Raw genomic sequence first — 27421 nt, forward strand, 5'->3', positions numbered from 1 at the left:
TCTGTGGGCTATCACAGGGGTCAAACACCTTATCTGTGGCAATCTCAATGAAGACATTACCACAACTTCTAGGGTCACTGAAGCCAGGAGGGGTGAAGACTGATGCAACTTGAACCGACTAAAATTAATTAAAACAATTAGATTGTCATGTTTGGATTATGAACTCTTGAAACAAAGAGCTATGAATTTTGACATGTGTCATTGTATGGTAAGTGCTATGGATTTATTGTTACAGAGTAACTGTTATTCTGTTTGTCGGATGGCGACTAGTTCAAAGAGGAGCGACACAGGGATGTGCCTGTATAATTTAGATTGGAGTTGTGATGACTAGATCCAAGAATTTGTGTGTTGTTTTCATGTCTTTGTTTTAATGTTTTGGGCCATGCAAAGTGATGTTAATTAGACTGGAGATGCTGGGATTTGGAGCTCTTGGAATAATAATAAAAACTGGGTTTAAAAACATTGATTATGGAGTCTTAGGAAAACCGATCTCCTGATGTACATTTGTATGTCATAGTGGTGAATTTTCTATGCTGCTAAGACTTAGGACATTTTGTATTCTTTTTATCAAAGATTTCTGATATGTACCATTTGTTAAATGTGTTCTTATGTTCTTATTATCTTTAAATGGATACGAACCGTAGTCCTCACATTTCTGAGGACTATTACTTCTTATTATTTGGTGAAGTGTCTAGCAGTAAACGTTATTAGCAATATACATAGCATGTATGCTCGGTCTCTAACTGTGCTTCTCTGAGCTTAGGTTACCTAAATCATTTAATGCTTGGACATTGAGAAGGACATTGCAAGATATTAGCTCTTTGTTCCTTAGCCTCTTAATAATTGCATAACATTTAACCTAGGCACGTGCATCTTATAGTATTCCGGGCGGTGACGCAGGGCTCTCAACCTTGGCTATACCAACTAGACACGATAATGGGCCTATAGCCTTCAAACAATAATAGATAGTACATCTTATTAGGGTCATAGACCCTCTACATTAATTCTCTGTATTTCTCAGACAAAGTGAATTTTCACTATTGTACACGGTCTCTGATCAATTCTCTCGTTATCCCTCTCAGAATGATCTTCTTGACTCTAACCAGGCAGGCTTCAAGACGGGTCACTCAACCGAGAATGCTCTTCTCTGTGTCAGAGGCTCTCCGCACTGTCGAAGCTGACTCGCTCTCCTCTTTTTATCCTCCTAGATCTAGCCGCCGCCTTCGACACCGTGAAACATCAGATCCTCCTCTCCACGCTCTCAGGGCTGGGCGTCTCAGGCTCTGCACACTCTTTGATTGCATCCTACCTGGCAGACTGCTCCTACCATGTGACGTGGAAAGAATACTCTCACTATTGGTCTCCCCCAGGGCTTGGTTCTAGGTCCTCTCCTCTTCCCTCTCTACACCAAGTCACTCAGCTTTGTCATATCCTCACATGGCCTCTCCCATCATTGCTATGTGGATGACACTCTACTTTTCTCCTTCCCTTCTGACACCCAGGAGGCGACTGGTATCTCAGCTTGGATGTCGTTCCACCACCTCAAGCTCAACAAGACGGAGCTGCTCTTCCTCCCAGAGAAGACCTGCCTGCTCAAAGACCTCTCCATCCCGGTTGACAACTCTACAGTGTCGCCTTCCCAGAGTGCAAACATCAAGGTTCGTGACCCTGGACAACACCAGGGTCACGTTCTCTGCAAACATCAAAGCAGTGACTCGCTCCTGCAGGTTCATGCTCTACAACATCCGTAGAGTACGACCCTACCTCACACAGGTCCTAATCCAGGCAGTTGTCATCTCCCGTCTGGACTACTGCAACACGCTGGCTGGGTTCCCCGCTTGTGCCATCAAACCCCTGCAACTTATCCAGAACGCTATACTGGCTTTCAACCTTCCAAAGTTCTCCCATGCTACCCAGATCCTCCGCACATTCCATTGGCTTCCAGTCAAAGCTCGCATCCACTACAAGACCATGGTGCTTGCCTACGGAGCAGCAAGAGGAACTGTCTCTCTCTACCACTATGCTCAAACCCTACACTCCAACCCGAGCACATCATTTCTGCCACCTCAGGTCTCTTGGCTCTCCCACCCCTACGGGAGGCCCGCTCCTGCTCAGCCCAGTCCAAGCTCTTCTCTGTCCTAGCACCCCAATGGTGGAATCTGAAGCTAGGACAGCACCGTCCTTGCCCATCTTCCGAAAGCACCTAAAACCCTACCTCTTCAAAGAATATCTGAAATAATCCCCCTCACCTCAACCCCTCCCCCCTAAAAAAATAAAAAACTTAAACACTTGCACCCCCCCCTCTTTGCTCTGACTTTGCTGATAGCTACTTTGAGGAAAAGTTTACTTACTACTGTATGCCTGTGATGTGGTTGTCCCACCTAGCCACCCTAAGATGAATGCACTAACTGTAAGGTGCTCTGGATAAGAGTGTCTGCTAAATGACTCAAATTTAAAATGTAACAATGGTCATTGCTTGTATTAAAAAGGAAAACAGGCCAATTCCATAAATGGGTACAAGACACTTTAAAAGACACGCACAGCAATAATACTGGATTGGAGCTTTGCAAGTGGAGGGATGGGACATTTAGTAGATCTGGTTTACAGGTCAAAGCCACCAGAGGAACAATAACTATAGGACAAAAATATCAATAGGTTTGGTCTTACTACTAATAAAAAAATGGGACTGAAGTACACTACTTTTCCACAGAAAGGGTAAATGTGCTGAGGTCATTGGCTTTATTGACGCCAACCTTTGTTCCTGACAGTAGGGTGCTGTCCGGTCATCAATGCCAAAATCAAAAAAACATATTTTGCGAGGTGCAGGAAAGACCTACGTGCAGACAGACTACTGCTCCAAGAGCAAATGAATGCAAAACTTGGGTCCATATGATTTAATCAATACACTTTGAAAGTGAACATAAACAATACTGTTAAAAGAAAGAATGGGTGAAGGTTTGGTGGGATCAGTATTGTTTAATATATCAAAAGAGAATTCTTGAATGCAAGCCATTGCGAACACCTGGTGTCCAAAGCCATGCAACATGATCAAAAACATCCAGGTTTGGAAAATACATTCATACAAAACAGTACAGATAGTTTAATACAAAGCAAACTATTACAGTATATAATGAAAGACAGAACTGACAGGTAATGAATGAGCCATTTAGCAGAAACAGGAATCCCATTCTTCCACCTACCAGACTGGTTGTTATTGAATGGGTTTCTGCTTTGGTTGTGCTGTAACCAGTGAAGATATAGATAGCCCCTGCATGCAAGACACGGGGTCCTCCTCTGTCATGATAATAGGCCTAATGGATTCGCAAGGGTCACCTTAGTTAGCCGACCATTGACTGACTGACGGACCAACAATGATAAACACAACACATTGTGAACATAGCAACAGTTCAGGATAAGCACATACAATAAACAGACCACATCCACAACAGTATGGCCTAGTAGTCAGAGAAAGGAAATTACTTCCTTATTGCTTGTTTACATGTTAGTTGGTGAACTACTACTACACCTGCGTACATAATAAGCTAAGCATTGTCTAGTTTAGTCATTTTGTCCTGTAAACAAATTCCCCAAAATAACATTTGATTTATTACTGCAGCTATATTTTTTTCTGTGATAAATATTTTGTGTATTGGGTCATTACACCCACTACGGGCCACGATGCTAGAATGGAAACAGTAGGGTGGAGAGCACAATGGGCGTTTGCAATCCAATATCTGCATGGCGTCATCTACCACTGAAAGGACTTCCACCACACAGAGGCTACAGTTAGAGAGAGCCCAATACGTTTTTACCAAGTTGTGTGCTAGCCAAACAAACAGCTTTTTCATGACGAGACATAACTTCTAAAAAGCTTTATTTGGAATGAACGAGCATGTCACTTTCACCGGGATAGCAGAACAAGCTAGGGCAGTCAACTGATGTTCACAAGGAAGAACAAGGTCTGCACTGTCATAATAATGACATTGCTCACTTGTTCCAGGCTCATTTGATAATATATTATGTCTGTCCCTCCCTCTCACCTGTCCTGGCAGTGTCGCATTGTTTCTCTCATGTAAGTACAGGTGAGAGAGTGCTTATCTGGACAGTTCCTAGTGCTGACTGTAATCACCCTGGGTACAGTTGCTATTTTAAGGAAATGCTTTGATACCAGCACCTCTGACACTGGGATGATGCTGTGGTAGGATGTAACATACAGGTCTTAGGACCAGATTTACTAAGCATTTGCACTTGTGCAAAGTTGCCACCTATCATTTGCAGAAGGGAATAATTTCTTAAAGCTAAACCATATTGTTTTCATTTAAACTCAATTCTAACTTTTATTTTACCTTTTGTGTTTAATTTGATTCCCTCTGAAAAAAATTTAACTTCAAACTTTGCACCAGCGCAATTGTTTTTGTTGAACGTCTTGCATGTGAGACCAATGTGAGTTTGAAACACACACTTTTGTCTTGCAGTTGTTGTTGGTGAGGGCTGAGGGCTGTGGCTGGGTGTGAACTGGCCGATGGCCACCTTGACTTCCCTTGAGAGAGGATGAGCTCGGCTACAAACATGACACCTAATCCAGGCAGTCATGTGACCTCCATAGTGCTGCTGGCTCATGGGAATACTCCCTGCCTCCAGGATGACTCAACTTCACATGACAGGAACCTGATCCCCTCCCCACCTGCCTGCTCTGACACCTGAGGCCCACCTGCTCCCGCTGCCTAATCCAGCATCCTGCCTCCATCCTGCCTCCAACCTCCAATCCCAGCCTAGCACAGGTGACGGACATCCAAACTGGCCAATCCAGAGTACAGAGAAAATACACATGGTATAAGTGCTTTGAGACACTATGCACAAATAATAAATCATGAAAGTAGGCCTAGTAAATACACACAAGGTCATGGGTAGAACAGTCAAGGAAGTTGTATAGGTGGCATGGCAGAGCACAAATATTGAGGAAGGCTGGCGCAAGGACTTTTTCCCTCAAAACAACTACTGTTATTCACTCTTTTAAACCAGTGCCTAGCAAGCATATTGTACAGTAGTGGCGATTTTAACTTTTTACTGGGTAGCCCTGCCTGCCATCATTTCTGACACTCTCTCTCTGTCCTGGACCTACTGTAAAGTTGAATGGGATCTGCCAGTTCACTGAGTTCAAACAGGAAGATCAAGACCTGATCCAGAGGTTGGTGGCGGCAAAAGACTCACCAGTGTCATGACGTTGGCCTGGGGGTAGGTTTATGACAGTCATAAATACCTCTTCCACCCTTTTTCCTCTCTCTACCCTACTGGTGTTACATTTGCAAACCCCTTGGTTAACATAGAGATTCTGGGAACATCAGAAGGTGGGGGGGAAATGAACTATATTCTGGTAATCCGACCAATTGAACATATGTGGTGGTACTTAATGAATATGATGTCAGTTCGGTTGTCATCTGAGACATTCTCATCAATGATAAGATGACAAACTCTACAGAGGAAAGTCTACACATATTTATCAGATTCACATGGAATTGTTCAATTTAAATGTTTTTACATGAAATTATTCGTGATGGGATGAAATGTGATTTTAGCTACTAAAATGTGAGATTTGGGTTTTCATAAGGTTAGGGCTCTGCTCAATCAGTGGCCTGCCCCTGTGAAGGGACATGGGCTATAAAACTTTTCAAACACGCCCTCCTCTCCCTTCCTATATAAAGCCTTGACGATAATATAACCTCCGGTTCCGAGGATGTGAGGACGACGGTTCGATGTCAGAATGGTTCAGATAATAACTACAGAACGAAGCCAACATATGAAGGAACAGACAGAGTCTACAGAGTCTACTGTCTACCACACAACGACGTTACTGCAACGTATCCAATTGACCACCAGAGACATTCTTCAAAGGACAAAGGACTCGGTTTGGCAACACGGCCTTCCATCTACCACCAACCTACCGAAGCGCAGCTCAGAGTAAATATTTATTGCATTTTCCTGTTCCAAATGGGCGGTAATTTAGAATGCATAAGATACTGTATTTAAGATACCACAGCTTCGCCCTTTGTTCCTCATTCTTCCCGCTCTTTCACTCAAACCCAGCCCCTTTTCTTTTGTGTAACAAGCTGTCATATCTGTTCCGCCCACTAGGGACGTTTTCCTTTGACAATTATTCATAAAGTTATGATTAACTATGTGTATGAGTAATTAGGTATTTAGTAAATAAATAATTACACCCAATTTTGTATTGCTGAGTCAACTTGTTAGCCAGGGTTCGTGCAGATAACCAAGAATTTACAACTTTCAGATGAGACTGAATTAAGGTGACGATTAATATTGACTGCTATAAAATATTACTAGGTCTTTAAGAGTTTATTCGGAAGATAACAGCTCTATAAATATTATGTGGTGCCCCGACTCTCTAGTTAATTACATTTACATGATTAGCTCAATCAGGTGATATTAATTACGGAGAAAGTATTTTATAGAATAGCATGTCATATCACTTAATCCGGCATAGCCAAAGACACGACACCAGTGTACCCAAAACAAGTACCCCCACATTCACTTTCTCTCCTGCTCTTGTCCCTGTCATCAAGGGTACCATTTTGTAATAGAGGTTGACACCGTCGAAAGGTTCGTTGCACAGCATGAAAGTGGGGTGTCAAATGGAACCCATCACTCCCACAAAGATGGTGACATGACATCAGCACAGTGCATGCAGTTTCAAGCCACAATTATGTGGCAAGAGTACTCAGTTTGCTCTGTTGGCGAAATACTGTAGGGCCATTATTCCCTTTCCCCAATTAGGACAACTTTGCCTCTTTGTTTCCTGCCACTGGGACAAATAGGAGAACAGGCTGGCATCCTGAATTTGACCAGTCATTCAGTGCAATGAGTCATAGCTAGGGACAAGCTGGTAAATGTGCTGACCAATCTATGTAATTAATTGGAGAATCTGCTTCATCAGCTTTGGAATTTTAATGACTGACACCAGCAACTGGAAATCTACATGTGACAGAGACAGTAAAATAACTTGTTCCAGCCTTGAAGGATCTTTCGAAAGTTATTGAACATTTTCTGGGAGATAAAATCCCATCCAGGAGAGTGAAAGTTCAGAACAATCCTTAAAAATGTTCAAATGGTTCCTAGATGAAAAGATCGAAAATGTTGGTCAAGCCCCTATAAAAACAAGAGGAAGTTGCTCTAAAGGGGATGTGAAAAGAAAGGTGGTGAGTTTTGCATATCAGCAAATGGGACGTTTGCATATTTTTTTGAAGTCATTGTGTTTGAGGGATGTAGATGAAAATAGATGTTTAACTAAGCATTGTCGGAACACAGCAAGTGATCCTTTGCTTTCAATGTGAGAAAATGTTTGAACACAGGCCCCTTATGCAGCACCCCAGCAACCTTCCATAGACTTATGCAGAGCTATTAGGGAAACCTGGTAGCAGGGTCCTCTTGGCAGTACTGTATGCTGCTGCCATCTTGTGTAGAATAGCACCTATAACTTTGAGCACAGGAAAGCAGGACCAAATACTGGCCCAACAGAACACCATGGAACAGAAAGCCATTGTAGAAAATATGTCTTGCACATTAATACAATATTGCCACGTACACTGGTAATTTAATACAGAAAATAAGAATATTAACATTGAGCTATTCAAACAATATTGGAAAGCTACATTATGGTGAAATCACAACAATTAATTTGACTGTATAAATACATCTATTTTATTTAACTAGGCAAGTCAGTTAAGAACAAATTCTTATTTTCAATGACAGCCCAGATTTGTACCTTGTCAGTTCGGGGATTTGAACTTGCAACCTTCCGGTCACTAGTCCAACGCTCTAACCACTAGGCTACCCTGCCGCCCCTAGCCAATCCTTACAAAAATACATTTGATGCAAACTTCCCACAAGTTTGTGGCAAATTTGCTGCAAACTAAAACATGTGCCAAAAATGTTGCAAATGTTTGCCACTAGTGGTGAATCTGCAGCAAACCTTTGGCAACAATAATATTTATTTCCACTAGTGGCAAACAGTTCACCTGAGTTTTTTTTGTGGCAGACAATTCTCTCAAGATTCTATTTGAATATGTGGCAAACCTGTGGCAGCAACATTTATTGCCACTAGTGGCAAACAGTTTACCAGAAGCTAATCCTTATTGTGGGTAGCTTCATACAGGTCAGGGACACAAAAGAACTGGCAGGGAAATGTTAAGGGGAAATGGCGGCGAGTACTGCGGACAAAATGGAGGAAATTGAGAAAAAGTCAGTGAAGCAACAGCTGTGCTGGATTGTAAACAATATGGGTGTCAGTTCTGATAGTATGGAGCAGGAGGATGATGGTCAAGGACAAGAATGGTCGGCAGTGGAAAGTCAAATTAGCTCAGTTCATTGGAAATGGTAGATTGTTAATATTTGTGAAAGCCAGGCTCAGCAAGAGACGATTCTGAAAATTGAATAGCTTAATGGGAACAAGCTTAAAAGCCATGTCCCTGGTGGGCCTCCCGAGTGGTCTAAGGTGCTGTGCCACTAGAGATCCTGGTTCAAGTCCAGGATCTGTCGCAACTGGCCGTGACCGGGAGACCCATGGGGCGGCGCACAATTGGCCCAGCTTCGTCCAGTTTAGGGGATGTCTTTGTCCCATCACGCTCTAGTGACTCCTGTGGCGGGCCCGGGCACATGCACGCTGACATGGTAGCCAGGTGTACGGTGTTTCCTCCGACACATTGGTGCGGCTGGCTTCCGGGTTAAGCGAGCATTGTGTCAAGAAGCAGTGCGGCTTGGCTGGGTCGTGTTTAGGAGGACACACGGCTCTCGACCTTCGCGTGTCCGTATGGGAGTTGCAGCGATGGGACAATTGGATACCATGATATTGGGGAGAAAAAGGGGCAAAAAAATAAAATAAAAAGCCATGTCATTGTGCTAGATTGGAGTCATTACTGGGGTCCATAGATGATATTATAGAAAATTTGAAGGGAGGAAGAGGGATTGAGGCCAAGTGGGTCAAGGAAAGCGGGTCAAAGAAATGAAAGCCTATCAGTGCTGCTGAGGTTTGAGAAGGTTATGCCTGGGAAAGTACAGATAGGATTCCTTAGTTTCAATGTCAGATATTGCGGTGTTTTAAATGTGAAAGAATGGGTAATGGAGCTGTTCAATGTAAAGGAAGGAATGACGTGCCAAGTGTGGAGGGGAACATGATTACGGTGAATGTGGGAGAAAAGTTGTTATGTTAATTACGGATGCCCCTTTAAGGATGGAGCACTCTTGGTCATGTGCAGTGTTGTTCTGTTTCAGTCCACAAACAAATCTATCCCTTAATGTGTCATTTAGGTTCTCTCCAAACTGGCAATGTTCAGACAGTACATATGTAACTGAGTTGAATAAACTAACACCCTCCCCCTCATTCTGATCTCTCTTGTGGAAACGAAAACGTTCCGCGATGAGTGGTTTGGGGGGAATAGGTGATTTTGCAATATCTCCACAATCTCTGTGAACGTTTTATTTGAGGGCTTCAGAGGGGCAGTCAGATCTCTTAGCAAACGGTACGTTTTTGGGCCAATTAAACTCAACAACGCTGGTACTCTCTTGTTATCAGCAATGTCATTTGCAATGAAGTACTGTTCCAGTCGTTCAATGTAAGTTGCCCAGTTTTCTTGCGCGTCGTCAAACATCTATTTTCCCGATGCTAGCCGTTCTCTTTACCTCTGGCTCCACGGGTCTTTGATCTGCCGCCTCGTTCTCGTCAGCTCTCCCCTCGTCTTCATTGCTTGCTAGCTGTTGTGCTACAGGGTCAAAATCTTCCTCTTCCTACGAGCTCCATCTGTATTCGTGATGCACACTGCAGGTAATCATCCTGGTCGCCATTGTAGTGTCTTAACACTTAGTACTCATTTATATAATAAGAAAGACTCTGAATACAAGTAATTGAACTGGAACTTCACATTTACTCAAACGAGTTAGTACCAGAATAACATAGAATACTGCATGACATTCAAAAACGTTTGCTCACAGAATCAGAGCTCACGTTTGCAAAGGCGGTTGAAATTGCTGTGGCTATGGAAATCGCAACTAAAGATGCACTTGAGTTGCAAAGTAAAAGTAGTACTAACCTGTCACAAATTTCCCTGCACAAGTTCATGCAGACGACAGCGCCCCCGTGTGGCCGAAAAATGCAACAGATGTGACAGAGATGGTCACAGAGCAGAGGACTGCCGTTTCAAAGACGAAATTTGTCACAAATGCAGTAGAAGGGGGCACATTCAAAGAGCATGCAAAGCAAAATTCAGTCACAAAAGGGATCACTGAGAAAATTAAAGGGTCTGTGAATGCACTAGCAGAGAACAGTGGCAGTGATTCAGATGAACGATTAATTGGTACAATGGAGTTAAACAGTGACTTCTCCCAGCAGTAGCATAATATGGGGGACACCAGATATCGAAGGCAAACCCCTCAAAATGGAGCTGGACACAGGATCTGCAGTGTCTATGATTTCCACTACCGTCTACAATCAGAACTTTTAAGGCTATCAAGCTGAAGAACACATGTGTTGCTGAAGACCTACTCAGGAGAGAGATTGAGCCCAATGGGGGCATTGCAGGTCAGAGTGCATTATGGGGGGCAAACACAGCAGTTACAGCTGTATGTGGTGCCTGGAACTGGCCCCCCCATTATTGTTTCACACTGGTTACAGATCACCAGCCGTTGCTTTCCATTTTCAGTCCAAAGAAAGGCATTCCGGCAATGACAGCAGCCAGGTTACAGCGATATGCCCTGTTCCTTGCCAGTCATATGTATGACATTGAGTTTAAGCCGTCATCCCTCCACACAAATGCAGATGGATTATCCAGACTGCCGTGTACAAGAGAAAGACAAAGGAGGGTGGATGCAGTGGACATGTTCCATACCGCTCAGCTCGTGGCACTACCAGTTACAAGCACAGTTATCAAACAGGAGACAAGGAAAGATGTGACCTTGTCAAAAAGTGTACACCTACACCATGTCAGGATGGCCAGCTACTGGCAGAAAGGAGCTGACTCCGTATTTCCAGCGGAGAAACGGAATTACAACGTACCAAGGATGTTTGATGTGGGGAATGAGAGTCATGATACCCCAGAAACGCCAACATCTAGTATTGCAGCAACTACATGAAGATCATGTTGGAATTGTCAAAATGAAGCTGCTCTCAAGGAGCCACTTCTGGTGGCCAGGTCTGGATCAACAGATAGATAATATGGTGAAGAACTGTAGCGGATGTTTTGAAACCCTTCACATGCCTGCGCCTGTCCCAGTCCACCCATGGGAATGGCCCGCAGAGCCATGGCAGAGAATTCATGTGGACTACACTGGTCCCTTTGAAAAGCACATGTTTCTGGTTACTGTTGATGCCCATTCCAAATGGCCAGAGGTGTTTTGCACTGACTCCTCTACCTCAGCTCAGACGATAGTGTTCTCCCTTCTGTTTGCCGCTGCAGCTGGTAAGTGACAACGCGCAAGCTTTTGTAAGTGACGCGTTTCCAAGTCAGTAAATGGAATCAAACACTCAACCTCAGCTCCGTACCACCCTGCCACCAATGGGCTGGCAGAACGCTTTGTGTAAACCCTAAAGCAAGGACTCCGTGCAGCAAAACGAGACGAAGGGACTTTGCAAACAAAACTGGCCAAGTTCCTGGCCTCCTACCGAAACACCCCACATGCCATGACAAATGAAAGCCCAGCCGCACTGATGTTCGGGAGGCCTCTCCGCACACAGCTGGACATCATGAAGCCAAACAGGCGTAATGAAGTGCTGAACAAACAAGCCAAGATGCTCTCCGGTGGCCGGGAGCGCCATCTCCAAACAGGACAGGAAGTGATGGTGCGAGACTACAGAAGAGGAGGGAAATGGACAAGAGGGACCGTACACACACAAACGGGACCCAGAACTTACCAGGTTCAAGTGAACCCAGACATAATGTGGCGGCGTCACATTAACCAAATGCATTCCACGGAAAACAGCACAACAATCGAGAGAGAACAGGCCCAGAGAGATCCTGAGTGTGACACAGGGAACTGTAGGACGGGGGGGGGGGGGGGGGGGGGGGGGCAGTAAAGAGACCCCAGAGTGAAAGAAGGGAACGTGTTGATGAAGGTGCTGCTATAGCAGAAGCTATAATGGAACAAGCACACACTGAGGATGTTCAGGAGCCTCCAGACAATCCGAGGCGCTACCCAGAATGAAGGCACCGTCCACCAGACAGACTAGACTTATAAACAAACAAACATGAACTGTTCAAGTTCAAATTAAAATATGCAAAATAACTATTTATTTTTATTTATTTATTTTACCTTTATTTAACCAGGTAGGCAAGTTGAGAACAAGTTCTCATTTACAATTGCGACCTGGCCAAGATAAAGCAAAGCAGTTCGACAGATACAACAACACAGAGTTACACATGGAGTAAAACAAACATACAGTCAATAATAAAGTATAAACAAGTCTATATACAATGTGAGCAAATGAGGTGAGAAGGGAGGTAAAGGCAAAAAAAGGCCTTGGTAGCAAGGTAAATACAATATAGCAAGTAAAACACTGGAATGGTAGTTTTGCAATGGAAGAATGTGCAAAGTAGAAATAAAAATAATGGGGTGCAAAGGAGCAAAATAAATAAATAAATTAAATACAGTTGGGAAAGAGGTAGTTGATAGGGCTAAATTATATGTGGGCTATGTACAGGTGCAGTAATCTGTGAGCTGCTCTGACAGTTGGTGCTTAAAGCTAGTGAGGGAGATAAGTGTTTCCAGTTTCAGAGATTTTTGTAGTTCGTTCCAGTCATTGGCAGCAGAGAACTGGAAAGAGAGGCGGCCAAAGAAAGAATTGGTTTTGGGGGTGACTAGAGAGATATACCTGCTGGAGCGTGTGCTACAGGTGGGAGATGCTATGGTGACCAGCGAGCTGAGATAAGGGGGGACTTTACCTAGCAGGGTCTTGTAGATGACATGGAGCCAGTGGGTTTGGCGACGAGTATGAAGCGAGGGCCAGCCAACGAGAGCGTACAGGTCGCAATGGTGGGTAGTGTATGGGGCTTTGGTGACAAAACGGATTGCACTGTGATAGACTGCATCCAGTTTGTTGAGTAGGGTATTGGAGGCTATTTTGTAAATTACATCGCCAAAGTCGAGGATTGGTAGGATGGTCAGTTTTACAAGGGTATGTTTGGCAGCATGAGTGAAGGATGCTTTGTTGCGAAATAGGAAGCCAATTCTAGATTTAACTTTGGATTGGAGATGTTTGATATGGGTCTGGAAGGAGAGTTTACAGTCTAACCAGACACCTAAGTATTTGTAGTTGTCCACGTATTCTAAGTCAGAGCCGTCCAGAGTAGTGATGTTGGACAGGCGGGTAGGTGCAGGTAGTGATCGGTTGAAGAGCATGCATTTAGTTTTACTTGTATTTAAGAGCAGTTGGAGGCCACGGAAGGAGAGTTGTATGGCATTGAAGCTTGCCTGGAGGGTTGTTAACACAGTGTCCAAAGAAGGGCCGGAAGTATACAGAATGGTGTCGTCTGCGTAGAGGTGGATCAGAGACTCACCAGCAGCAAGAGCGACCTCATTGATGTATACAGAGAAGAGAGTCGGTCCAAGAATTGAACCCTGTGGCACCCCCATAGAGACTGCCAGAGGTCCGGACAACAGACCCTCAGATTTGACACACTGAACTCTATCAGAGAAGTAGTTGGTGAACCAGGCGAGGCAATCATTTGAGAAACCAAGGCTGTTGAGTCTGCCGATGAGGATGTGGTGATTGACAGAGTCGAAAGCCTTGGCCAGATCAATGAATACGGCTGCACAGTAATGTTTCTTATCGATGGCGGTTAAGATATCGTTTAGGACCTTGAGCGTGGCTGAGGTGCACCCATGACCAGCTCTGAAACCAGATTGCATAGCAGAGAAGGTATGGTGAGATTCAAAATGGTCGGTAATCTGTTTGTTGACTTGGCTTTCGAAGACCTTAGAAAGGCATGGTAGGATAGATATAGGTCTGTAGCAGTTTGGGTCAAGAGTGTCCCCCCCTTTGAAGAGGGGGATGACCGCAGCTGCTTTCCAATCTTTGGGAATCTCAGACGACACGAAAGAGAGGTTGAACAGGCTAGTAATAGGGGTGGCAACAATTTCGGCAGATAATTTTAGAAAGAAAGGGTCCAGATTGTCTAGCCCGGCTGATTTGTAGGGGTCCAGATTTTGCAGCTCTTTCAGAACATCAGCTGAATGGATTTGGGAGAAGGAGAAATGGGGAAGGCTTGGGCGAGTTGCTGTTGGGGGTGCAGTGCTGTTGACAGGGGTAGGAGTAGCCAGGTGGAAAGCATGGCCAGCAGTAGAAAAATGCTTATTGAAATTTTCAATTATGGTGGATTTATCAGTGGTGACAGTGTTTCCTATCTTCAGTGCAGTGGGCAGCTGGGAGGAGGTGTTCTTATTCTCCATGGACTTTACAGTGTCCCAGAACTTTTTTGAGTTAGTGTTGCAAGAAGCAAATTTCTGCTTGAAAAAGCTAGCCTTGGCTTTTCTAACTGCCTGTGTATAATGGTTTCTAGCTTCCCTGAACAGCTGCATATCACGGGGGCTGTTCGATGCTAATGCAGAACGCCATAGGACGTTTTTGTGTTGATTAAGGGCAGTCAGGTCTGGGGAGAACCAAGGGCTATATCTGTTCCTGGTTCTAAATTTCTTGAATGGGGCATGTTTATTTAAGATGGTTAGGAAGGCATTTTTAAAAAATATCCAGGCATCCTCTACTGACGGGATGAGGTCAATATCCTTCCAGGATACCCCGGCCAGGTCGATTAGAAAGGCCTGCTCGCTGAAGTGTTTCAGGGAGCGTTTTACAGTGATGAGAGGAGGTCGTTTGACCGCTGACCCATTACGGATGCAGGCAATGAGGCAGTGATCGCTGAGATCTTGGTTGAAGACAGCAGAGGTGTATTTAGAGGGGAAGTTGGTTAGGATGATATCTATGAGGGTGCCCGTGTTTAAGGCTTTGGGGAGGTACCTGGTAGGTTCATTGATAATTTGTGTGAGATTGAGGGCATCAAGTTTAGATTGTAGGATGGCTGGGGTGTTAAGCATGTTCCAGTTTAGGTCGCCTAGCAGCACGAGCTCTGAAGATAGATGGGGGGCAATCAGTTCACATATGGTGTCCAGAGCACAGCTGGGGGCAGAGGGTGGTCTATAGCAGGCGGCAACGGTGAGAGACTTGTTTTTAGAAAGGTGGATTTTTAAAAGTAGAAGTTCAAATTGTTTGGGTACAGACCTGGATAGTAGGACAGAACTCTGCAGGCTATCTTTGCAGTAAATTGCAACACCGCCCCCTTTGGCAGTTCTATCTTGTCTGAAAATGTTGTAGTTTGGAATTAAAATGTCTGAATTTTTGGTGGTCTTCCTAAGCCAGGATTCAGACACAGCTAGAACATCCGGGTTGGCAGAGTGTGCTAAAGCAGTGAATAGAACAAACTTAGGGAGGAGGCTTCTAATGTTAACATGCATGAAACCAAGGCTATTACGGTTACAGAAGTCGTCAAAAGAGAGCGCCTGGGGAATAGGAGTGGAGCTAGGCACTGCAGGGCCTGGATTCACCTCTACATCGCCAGAGGAACATAGGAGGAGTAGAATAAGGGTGCGACTAAAAGCAATAAGAATTGGTCGTCTAGAACGTCTGGAACAGAGAGTAAAAGGAGGTTTCTGGGGGCGATAAAATAGCATCAAGGTATAATGTACAGACAAAGGTAAGGTAGGATGTGAATACAGTGGAGGTAAACCTAGGTATTGAGTGATGAAGAGAGAGATATTGTCTCTAGAAACATAATTGAAACCAGGAGATGTCATTGCATGTGTGGGTGGTGGAACTAATAGGTTGGATAAGGTATAGTGAGCAGGACTAGAGGCTCTACAGTGAAATAAGCCAATAAACACTAACCAGAACAGCAATGGACAAGACATATTGACATTAAGGAGAGGCATGCTTAGTCGAGTGATCAAAAGGGTCCAGTGAGTGGAGAGGTTGGTTTAGGGTCACGGCGATTTAGACAGCTAGCCAAGCCAACCGGTAGCAAGCTAGCATAGGATGGAGTCTGTTGTTAGCCACCTCTTGCGTTCGGTCAGTAGATTAGTGGGGTTCCGTGTGGTAGAGGGGATTAATCCAAATCACACAACAACAAAAATAAGAACAATAGATATAGTTATAGAGGCCCGAGAAGAAAACATAATAATTCAAATAAATAAATTGTCCGATTGTCTATTCAGATAGCAGCCGGAAAGACAGCTAACGGTTAGCGGGCCGCAGATGGGCGTTCCGGTAACGTCGCGACAGAGGAGCCAGCCGGATCTCCTTCAGGTAGATAACGTCGGCAGTCCGGTTGTGAAGGCCCAGTGGGGCTCCGCGTAGGCAGTGAAACGGGTCCGGATAGGTGACTGCAGCCCAGGAGTGAATGATGGAACTCAGGCGTGATTGACGGAGCTGGCTAGCACCGGAACAATCGATGTTTGCTCCGGAATCGACGAAAGCCGACTGTCACACGGATAGCAGCTAGCTAGCTGTGAGATCCGGGTATGAATGTCCAGAGAGCAGTTGAAATCCAGGGACATGGAGAGAAAAATTGGTCCGGTATGTTCCGTTCCGAGCCGCGCTGCGCCGTACAAAACTGGCGATAGATTTTCGATAGATTTTCGAACTAAAGGACAGCCGATGACCACAAACCGTGGTTAGCTTCTGATTAGCTTCTGGGCTAGCTCCTGGCTAGCTTCTGGCTAGTTTCTGGCCAGCCTCCTGGAGTTTCTGGCTAGCTTCCTGAAGGATTGCAGATCTGAGGTAAATAATACTTTTTTATAAATATAAATTGGTGAGGCTGGTTGCAGGAGAGTGTTTAGAAGATGAGTTGATGGAAAATAAAAATAAAATGTATGTGAAAAAAGTTGTAAATATATATATATACAGGACACGACAAGACGAGGACAAAAGACGTCTGAACTGCTATGCGATCTTGGATCAACATTTCCAACAACAAGTTCTGGGAAATGTTTCAGTTGTGGTTTGGTAAAAGTAACTCTGATTGTATAAGAGAAGGAATGTTATGTTCTGTTAATTACTGATGTCCCCTTTAAGGATGGAGCATCCTTGGTCATGCGCAGTGTTGTTCTATGTTATTCTGGTACTAACTCGTTTGAGTACATGTGAAGCTCCAGTTCAATTACTTGTATTCAGTCTTTCTTATTATATAAATAAATACTAAGTGTTAAGACACTACAAAAGTGAAGGTTAAGTGTTGTAATTGTGGGGGGGGAGTTAGTTTTATTTTAATGGTAGTACAGAATTGGACACATTTTTAGGTGGATGCGTTACTTTTATACGAATATGCATGTCAATATGCTAGTGTAATGGTTCAGTAGCATTAGCTAGCACAACAGCCAGCTAAGGTAGCTAGCTAGATTTGACATCAAAGCAAACCTTAATTCTGACAGATGGATACCTTTCCCTTCCCGATATGTTGTAAGAGGATGCATCAACACCCTGGAAATATGTTTGTGGTGCACTCGCGCAACACTTATTGAGTGATAAATGAGTGTATCGTCTTCAAGATTTATAAGGTAAGTCAAATCAAATGTATTTATATAGTCATTCGTACATCAGCTGATATCTCAAAGTGCTGTACAGAAACCCAACCTAAAACAGCAAGCAATGCAGGTGTAGAAGCACCTCAATGCGTGTATTCTCATAAATGTAGCCCATATATTCATTCTTTGTAAGAATGAGATATTTCATCACTTTAAACTAGTAGCTAGCTCATCTTGATCATGTGTTGTTCCTTCTCACTTTCTAGAAGCAATCAGTTACAAGGCAAAAATACAGATATAGGCCTTCAATCAAACTGAGGACAGAGAATTACAGTATGTGTACACATGACAGGGTAAGGCTTCTTGCATGCATGGCTTTGAGATGTAAGAGTTGTTTGGATGACCCAATTGCTGGGTTGCAGGCATTGGGTCAATCGTCGGGTTGTTTTCTGTAAATACAACAAGGTTTGGTTGTTGGTGCTGGGTTATGGATATTTGACCCAGCCAGTGGGTTAATTTACCCGCCACCAGCACGTGAGGTTCACCAGAATATTTGCAAGTACTCTAGTTCTAGTGTGACTGACGAGTGGAAAACGGCTAACGTTATTCTGACCAAGGGTGTTTTGGTTGACTGAACAATCACTACGAATGACAAACACTACGAATTATGAATGTGATGGTCGTTCAGGTTAAATAGTTTGTCCTATCACAATTGGGTAGCTTGCAAATGTTAGCTTGAGCGTTAGCTAGCTAAAAATAAAATATATAACTTTTGGTTACTACATGATTCCATATGTGTTATTTCATAGTTTGATGTCTTCACTACTATTATACAATGTAGAAAATAGTACAAATAAAGAAAAAACCTTGAATGAATAGGTGTCCAAACTTTTGATTGAGACTTTATTTTTGATATTGCTACTACGCAAATATGCAAGTAACCATTTCACTCTACAGTTTACACCTATATCCTGTGCATGTGACAAACTTTGATTTGATTGAGTTTCCTTATTGTAGGCTGTTTTACCACTTAATATTTTGTTGTTTACTACCCTACTCACTCTGTTTAGCACAAGTCCTCACGTGAAATTTCAAATGTTGCTACATACTGTAAGACCGAATTGAGGTAGTCTGTCACATTTTCATTGACCCCATGTAAAATAGCATCTACTTCTTCCACATTGTTATCGATAACCAATAGTACAACCTTAATGGAAACGTGAAAGACTCAACTTCACCAGAACTTCTTAGAACCATGTAGAAAATTTGGGACTAGATACATTACATGCACAGATACCATAGTCAGCCTGGCCTTAATTTTACCATACTTGCTTTATTGGTCATTTGAACTGAAAGTGTCAGTGACCAACTTGACACACATCACAGGCTGGGCGAAGCTCATGGGCACAATAGCAGTGGATAGAGATTGTAGCTGGTAACTCTGGCTGATAGAAGTTCCTGAAAATGTCAGAATTGACTGACCTACATGTCTTAAAGTAATGATGGACTGTCATTTCTCTTTGCTTATTTGAGCTGTTCTTGCCATAATATGGACTTGGTCTTTTACCAAGTAGGGCCATCTTCTGTATACCACTCCTACCTTGTCACAACACAACTGATTGGCTTAAACAAATTAAGGAGGAAAGAAATTCCACAAATTAACAAGGCATAGGTATCTGGTTAGACTGTAAACTCTCCTTCCAGACTCACATTAAGCATCTCCAATCCAAAATTAAATCTAGAATTGGCTTCCTATTTTGCAACAAAGCATCCTTCTCTCATGCTGCTAACCATACCCTTGTAAAACTGACTATCCTACCGATCCTTGACTTCGGCAATGTCATTTACAAAATAGCCCCCAACACTCTACTCAGAAAATTGGATGCAGTCTATCACAGTGCCATCCGTTGTGTCACCATATACTACCCACCACTGCGACCTGTATGCGCTCGATGGCTGGCCCTCGCTTCATATCCATCGCCAAACCTACTGGCTCAAGGTCATCTATAAGTCGTTGCTAGGTAAAGCCCCGCCTTATCTCAGCTCACTGGTCACCATAGCAGCACCCACCCGCGCTCCAGCAGGTATATTTCACTGGTCACCCCCAAAGCCAATTCCTCCTTCGGCCACCTTTCCTTCCAGTTCTATGCTGCCAATGACTGGAACGAACTGCAAAAATCACTGAAGCTGGAGATTCATCTCCCTCACTAGCTTTAAGCACCAGCTGTCAGAGTCAAATTCGAATCGAACAGCGGTCAGGAAAATGGATCATTTCCCAGATCTTAGTCCTCATAAGGAAAAGGGATCGCTACCTGGCCAGATTCAGAAGGACAAATCTACAACAAGATTATGACAGTTATATTAACTGTAGAAACCAGGCAAGATACAAAATGGATAAGGCCAAATCGCAACATTATATAGATGCTGTTAATGACAACTTACATCAGCCTCAAACTGTGGAAAATTTGAATGGACATTGGCTCAAAAACTCCCCATAAGGTAGAATTGGCCTGGATAGTGATGACGTTTTATGTTTTTGACCAAGCAAAGTTTGCAAATTTAAACACATTTTTTACAACTATAGTCTCATCTCTGGTTAAGTTACCTATCTGCTCTGGACACTGGCCAGTCTTTCATAAACAACTTTTACCATAGCAAAGGTCTCACAAATTATTTGTTTGGGCTGTGCATGGTAACAGAGGACAACATTTCCAATCTACTATGCTTAATGAGCACAAACAAAGCAACTGGGCTGGATAACCATCCTGCAAGATTCATAAAAGATAGTGCTTGTGTCACTGCTAAAATAACGCATATTGTAAACCTTTCTATTAGTTGGACAAGGTCTCCATTGGAAAATAGATGTTATGTAATTGAGAAAAAACGGTATAAATAAAGGTTAAATAAAATAAAAATAAGTAGTGGTACATTTCCCAAGGATCTCAAAACAGCCTGGGTGGTTACACTTCACAAGAAGAGCAGTAAAACAAATGTAGGAATCTACAGACCTGTGTCAATCCTCAGCACCTTATCCAAAGTTATTGAGAGATTTGTTTTTAATCAACTTGAGGGATACCTTCTTGAGCACAAACTTCTTTATGAACTACAATCTGGTTTCAGAACAGCTCACTCCACTGATACTTGCCTGATCTGTTTCACCTGTCTTTGTGCTTGTCTCCACCCCCTCCGGTGTCGCCCATCTTCCCCACTTACAATTGAAATCGGAAGTTTACACACACTTAGGTTGGAGTCATTTACTAGTTTTTCAACCACTCCACAAATTTCTTGTTAACAAACTATAGTTTTGGCAAGTCGGTTAGGACATCTACTCTCTGCATGACACAAGTAATTTTTCCAACAATTGTTTACAGACAGATTATTTAACTTATCATTCGCTGTATCACAATAACAGTGGGTCAGAAGTTTACATGTGCCTTGTACTGCAGCGCCAGCTGTGCCCTCAGAGTCCCTGGGTTCGCGCCCAGGCTCTGTCGTAACCGGCCGCGACCGGGAGGTCCGTGGGGCGACGCACAATTGGCCTAGCGTCGTCCGGGTTAGGGAGGGATTGGTCGGTAGGGATCTCCATGTCTCATCGCGCACCAGCGACTCCTGTGGCGGGCCGGGCGCAGTGCGCGCTAGCCAAGGTTGCCAGGTGCACGGTGTAGCCTCCGACACATTGGTGCGGCTGGCTTCCGGGTTGGAGGCGCGCTGTGTTAAGAAGCAGTACGGCTGGTTGGGTTGTGTATCGGAGGACGCATGACATTCAACCTTCGTCTCTCCCGAGCCCGTACGGGAGTTGTAGCAATGAGACAAGACAGTAGCTACTACAACAATTGGATACCACGAAATTGGGGAGAAAAAGGGGTAAAAAAAAAAAAAAAGAAGTTTACATGTGCCTTTAAACAGCTTGTAAAATTCCAGAAAAATATGTCATGGCTTTAGAAGATTCTGATAGGCTAATTGACATAATTTGAGTCAACTGGAGGTGTACCTGTGGATGTATTTCAAGGCCTACCTTCAAACTCAATGCCTCTTTGCTTGACATCATGGGAAAATTAAAAGAAATCAGCCAAGACCTCAGAAAACAAATTGTAGACCTCCACAAGTCTGGTTCATCCTTGAAAGAAATTTCCAAACACCTGAAGGTACCACGTTCATCTGTGCAAACAATAGTGCGTAAGTATAAACATCATGGGACCACGCAGCCTTCATTCCGCTCAGGAAGGAGGCGCATTCTGTCTCCTAGAGATGAACGTACTTTGGTGCGAAAAGTGCAAATCAATCCCAGAACAACAGCAAATGACCTTGTGAAGATGGGAGGTACAAAAATATCAATATCCACAGTAAAACGAGTCCTATATCGACATAACCTGAAAGGCCGCTCAGCAAGGAAGACGCCACTGCTCCAAAACCGCCATTAAAAAGCCAGACTACGGTTTGCAACTGCACATGGGGACAAAGATCGTACCTTTTGGAGAAATGTCCTCTTTGATGAAACAAAAATAGAACTGTTTGGTCATAATGACCATTGTTATGTTTGGAGGAAAAAGGGGGAGGCTTGCAAGCTGAAGAACACCATCCCAACCGTGAAGCATGGAGGTGGCAGCATCATGTTGTAGGGGTGCTTTGCTGCAGGAGGGACTGGTGCACTTCACAAAATAGATGGCATCATGAGGACGGAAAATGATGTGGATATATTGAACCAACATCTCAAGGCATCAGTTAAAGTTAAAGCTTGGTCGCAAATGGGTCTTCCAAATGGACAATGACCCCAAGCATACTTCCAAAGTTGTGGCAAAATGGCTTAAGGACAACACGGTCAAGGTATTGTAGTGGTCATCACAAAGACCTGACCTCAATCCTATAGAACATGTGTGGGCAGAACTGAAAAAGCGTGCGCGAGGAAGGAGGCCTACAAACCTGACTCAGTTACACCAGCTCTGTCAGGAGGAATGGGCCAAAATTCACCCAATTTATTGTGGGAAGCTTGTTGAAGGCTACGCGAAACGTTTGACTCAAGTTAAACCATTTAATTGAGTGTATGTAAACTTCTGACCCACTGGGAATGTGATGAAAGAAATAAAATTATCACTGACCAATAGTGGATAAGTATCTGCACTTGTATGTAGTGTGAGAAGTGGCAGAAGGAAGCAAAGCCCTCCTGTGAATTAATAGATCAATGGATGGATGAGTCATGACTGTTTCATTCCAATGCTAATGTGCTCATGAGGAACTATTTATAACTCTGTTAGATTGACTTTTAGTTTGTTGTTTTAATGTAAAAGCAGTGCCTGCTTTTTGCCTACAGTACGGTGTGTGGCTCGCTCACCTTGAGTTCAACTACTGAAACACATCCTGGTTTCATTCAATCACAACAATTTATTTTAAATACAAATATTACATTTTGGGGATTGTGAAAAGTGCTTTATGAATGAAATACAGTTATGAAGTATTTTCTTTATTACCATGTGTAACGATTTTCGTTGGTGGAAGGAGAAGAGGACCAAAGAGCAGCGTGGTACGGATTCATAATGATTTTAAGAAAGATGAATACTGGAACAAAAACAACAAACGGACAAATGAACAGTTCTGCAAGGTGCAACAAAAACACTAAACAGAAAATAACTACCCACCAATCATAGTGGGAAAACAGGCTGCCTAAGTATGGTTTTTAATCAGAGACAACGATAAACAGCAGCTTCTGATTGGGAACCATACCAGGCCAAACACAGAAATACAAAAACATAGAACACATAGAATGCTCACCCCAACTCACGCCCTGACCAAACTAAAACAGAGACATAAAAAGGAACTAAGGTCAGGATGTGACACCATGCTGATGATTTCAAGTTGTATTGGATGTATTTTTCTGTTGAAGACATTGAATTTAGTATATTTACCACATTTAGGATGTAAATTTTTCTTCTCTGTGAAGTAAGTTCATGTGATTTGGTTTATGTAGATACATTTAAATGTTTAACACACAGTAACCAAAAAACAGATCTAATTTGCATATTCACGCTGAGTTTGCAGCGAATAGAATGTTTCCAAGAATTGTTTTCCAGAAGATCACAAGTTGCTGCAAATTTACAGTTTGCCATAAAACTAATTTTCGATTCAATCTAATTTCAGATGATTAGAATCTCAAAAACATGCTTTGCATAATAAGCGTCATACAATGAAACAAATGTGTTTTTAAGGACAATAAATAGGTTTGGCTGTATCAGGTCAGGATAAGGGTCAATGCATTTAGGGAATGGAGCAACAGGTGGAGCAACAAGGCCAGTGAGTGGTACACAGAATGTATGGTGAACAAATTTCATGCTTGTCAGTAGGTCACTGTTCACACACACACTCCCTTCTTCTGTTGTCTTTACCAGATTATGAAGCAAAAATCATCCAATCAGCCAATCAGCAACTCCCCATTACTGCGATGCCAAATCAAATACTTCTCTTTAACGCTCACAGCTCTATCACACGATGACAGATAAACACAAGGCTATATGAAACACTATTTGTGTTCCTAAATATTCCTAAATATTAAGAGTAGGTGAAATGGAATTGCAGAAAACGTCTAAATTGTAGAATAAACATGGGAGAATGGGTAGGCCTGGGAGGGCATAGGCCCACCCACTGGAGCCAGGTCCAGTCAATCAGAATGAGCTTTTCTTTACAAAAAAACTTTATTACAGACTGAAATACTCCTCAATTTCATCAGCCGTCCAGGTGACTGGTCTCAGACCATTCCACAGGTGAAGAAGCCAGATGTGGAGGTCCTGGGCTGGCATGAATACACATGGTCTGTGGTTGTGAGGCCGGTTGGACACACTGCCAAATATTCTAAAACAACGTTGGAGGCAGTTTATAGTAGATAAATTAACATTAAATTATCTGGCAACAGCTCTGGTGGACATAGCTGCAGTAGGCATGCCAATTGTGCTCCCTCAAAACTTGCAACATCTGTGGCATTATGTTGTGTGACAAAACTCACATTTTAGAGTGGCCTTTTATTGTCCACGGCACAAGGTGCACCTTTGTAATGGTAATGCTGTTTAATCAGCTTCTTAATATGCCACACCTGTCAGGTGGATGAATTATTTTGGCAAAGGTGAAATACTCACTAATAGGGATGTAAGCAAATTAATGCACAACATTTGAGAGAATTAAGCTTTTTGTGCACATGGAAGATTTATTTTATTTCAGCTCATGAAATATGGGACCAACACTTTACATGTTGTGTTTATATTTTTATTCAGTATAGATTACTTTTTCTCATCCAACATTCTGTCATGACATTGACTTCAAAACATTTCATCCATCTGAGGCTATACAAAAATGGATTCTATTCTATTCTTAGCAGATTAAGGTAAGAGCAATATGACCCCCAGACAAATACATCTCAGTGGCACTAATGGACTATACTTGCGATTGGATTACATATTGCTCAGCATTGTTCCAGGCTACCAGCCATGTCTTTTATACTGTAGTCGGATAAAAAGTTTATGTAGAGCTGCAGATAGGATACACATAATATAATACATTGTACAAATAGGTCCTAGCTAGGTCATAACTAGCCTGCTATAACGGGATTACGCAGTATGCGCATGCCTAATTTCAGTCATCAGCTTCATACGTGCAGTACCATACTGTAATCAGATTATACCACAATCACACCATCTACCGCGCTATGGTCTATATCAACCGAGACAGCTGTATCTATGTAGCCATGACATTTTTTTGCTCCATCTTCTTTATTTTGCAAAAACACTACTTACACACAATAAACGCTGTAACACAAAACAATATTACTCCTCCAAGATCATTAAATAATTTTTGATAACCCCCAAACAATCAAAGTCGAGCTCATCAACATGAGGCAATATCATTCCCCTAGGAATACTTAAACATAAAAACACTTTCTACCAAAAAACTCTGGCTTGTTACCACCCACAGCATTTTTTTAAAGACATGATATGAAAAAGCTGTAAGAGATTAAATGAATCCCCGGGAAGGGCCATTACCTGTTCTTGGCTTGGCCCCCTGACCAGCCTGGTGGCTTCTGTGGGGCCAGGGATGGGGGTCTTGACCCCGTCTGTGGTGGACATGGTCCTCTGGTCCTATGGACCTGGTAGTGGAGGGAATCTGAGCGGCTGAAGGGCCGGTGGTGGTACAGAGGCAGGGAGAGACAGAGGCAGCTGTCTGATCCTGGCTGGATCCCACAGGGTCTGTGTGTGTTTGTGTGTCAGAGCTCCCATTCATCCCCTACCACCTCTGTCATCAACTGACACTGCAGGCCGCTGTGCAAACAGCCTATAGGACCGCACTGTTCAAACCAATCATTCACTAAGCAAATTAAATGGGATATTGCCGCTTTTCATAAACATATAATATGAAGCCCTATGCAGTTTGGTAGTAGACATCTCACCTCAGTGTGCTAATGTTTTGTCTACAGTGATTACATAAACTCAGCAAAAAAAGAAACGTCCTTTTTTCAGGACCCTATCTTTCAAATATAATTTGTACTTCACAGATCTTCATTGTAAAGGGTTTAAACACTATTTCACATGCTTGTTCAATGACCAATAAACAATTAATGAACATGCACTTGTGGAACGGTCGTTAAGACGCCAACAGCTTACAGACGGTAGGGAATTAAGGTCACAATTATGAAAACTTAGGACACTCAAGAGGCCTTTCTACTGACTCTGAAGAACACCAAAAGGAAAATGCCCAGGATCCCTGCTCATCTGCGTGAACGTGCCTTATGCATGCTGCAAGGAGGCATAAGGACTGCAGATGTGGTCAGGGCAATAAATTGCAATGTCCGTACTGTGAGATGCCTAAGACAGTGCTACAGGGAGATAGGATGGACAGCTGATCGTCCTCACAGTGGCAGACCACATGTAATAACACCTGCACAGGAGCCAGAGTTGTCTGCCACAGGAGTCACTGGTGCGCGATGAGACAAGGAGATCCCTACCAACCAATCCCTCCCTAACCCGGACGACGCCAATTGTGCGTCGCCCCACGGACCTCCCGGTCGCGGCCGGTTACGACAGAGCATAGGCGCGAACCCAGGGACTCTGATGGCACAGCTGGCGCTGCAGTACAGCACCCTTAACTACTGCGCCACCCGGGAGGCCGCAGATACTGACTGTTACTTTTGATTTTGACCCCCCCTTTGGTCAGGGACACATTATTAAATTTCTGTTAGTCACATATCTGTGGAACTTGTTAATTTTATGTATCAGCTGTTGAATCTTGTTATACAAATATTTACACATTTTAAGTTTGCTGAAAATAAACGCAGTTGACAGTGAGAGGACATTTCCTTTTTTGCTGAGTTTTTTAATGAAAATGTCCCTGTTCCCAGTCTGTAGTTTGAAAACAGATATTGAACTAGCCAAAGTATTATGTTTGATCTCAATCTCTAGTATCAATGCGCATAATTGATTCAATTTGATCATAATAATTATTCACTTTACTGTTGCTGGGCCTTTTAGCAACAGTATAAAAACATAATCATTTGATCTGTTTCATCAATGTTTATTTTTTCAACCTTTATTTAACTAGGCAAATAAGTTATGAACAAATTCTTATTTTCAATGATAGCTTAGGAACACTGTTCAGGGGCAGATTTGTACCTTGTCAGCCTGGGGATTTGAACTTGCAACCTAATGCTCTAACCACTAGGCTACCCTGCCACCCCAATGTATCCGATTGACTAAAAACCTGTGCTTCTGAACCTTGCTCACTAGATGAGGCTGCGACACATCAACACTACAGCATGATTCACAATACCATGAAAACTTTACAAGCAACTCCTGAATAAGAACACAGACAGAAA

General features: G+C 43.1%; 1 protein-coding gene across 1 annotated transcript in view; it reads right to left on the minus strand.

Annotated features, from left to right (window-relative positions):
• LOC110492286 (solute carrier family 2, facilitated glucose transporter member 1-like) overlaps positions 1 to 20657 on the minus strand; it is a 49560-nt gene extending 28903 nt beyond the window's left edge. The window contains exon 1 of the mRNA XM_021566483.3: positions 20583 to 20657. The gene's annotated coding sequence lies outside the window, so the exon portion shown is untranslated. The remainder of the gene's footprint in view (positions 1 to 20582) is intronic.
• Between the last annotated feature and the right edge of the window lie 6764 nt (positions 20658 to 27421).

This window comes from Oncorhynchus mykiss, chromosome 16, assembly GCF_057628025.1.
Source record: "Oncorhynchus mykiss isolate SJ-2025 chromosome 16, ASM5762802v1, whole genome shotgun sequence".
Lineage (NCBI taxonomy): Eukaryota > Metazoa > Chordata > Actinopteri > Salmoniformes > Salmonidae > Oncorhynchus > Oncorhynchus mykiss.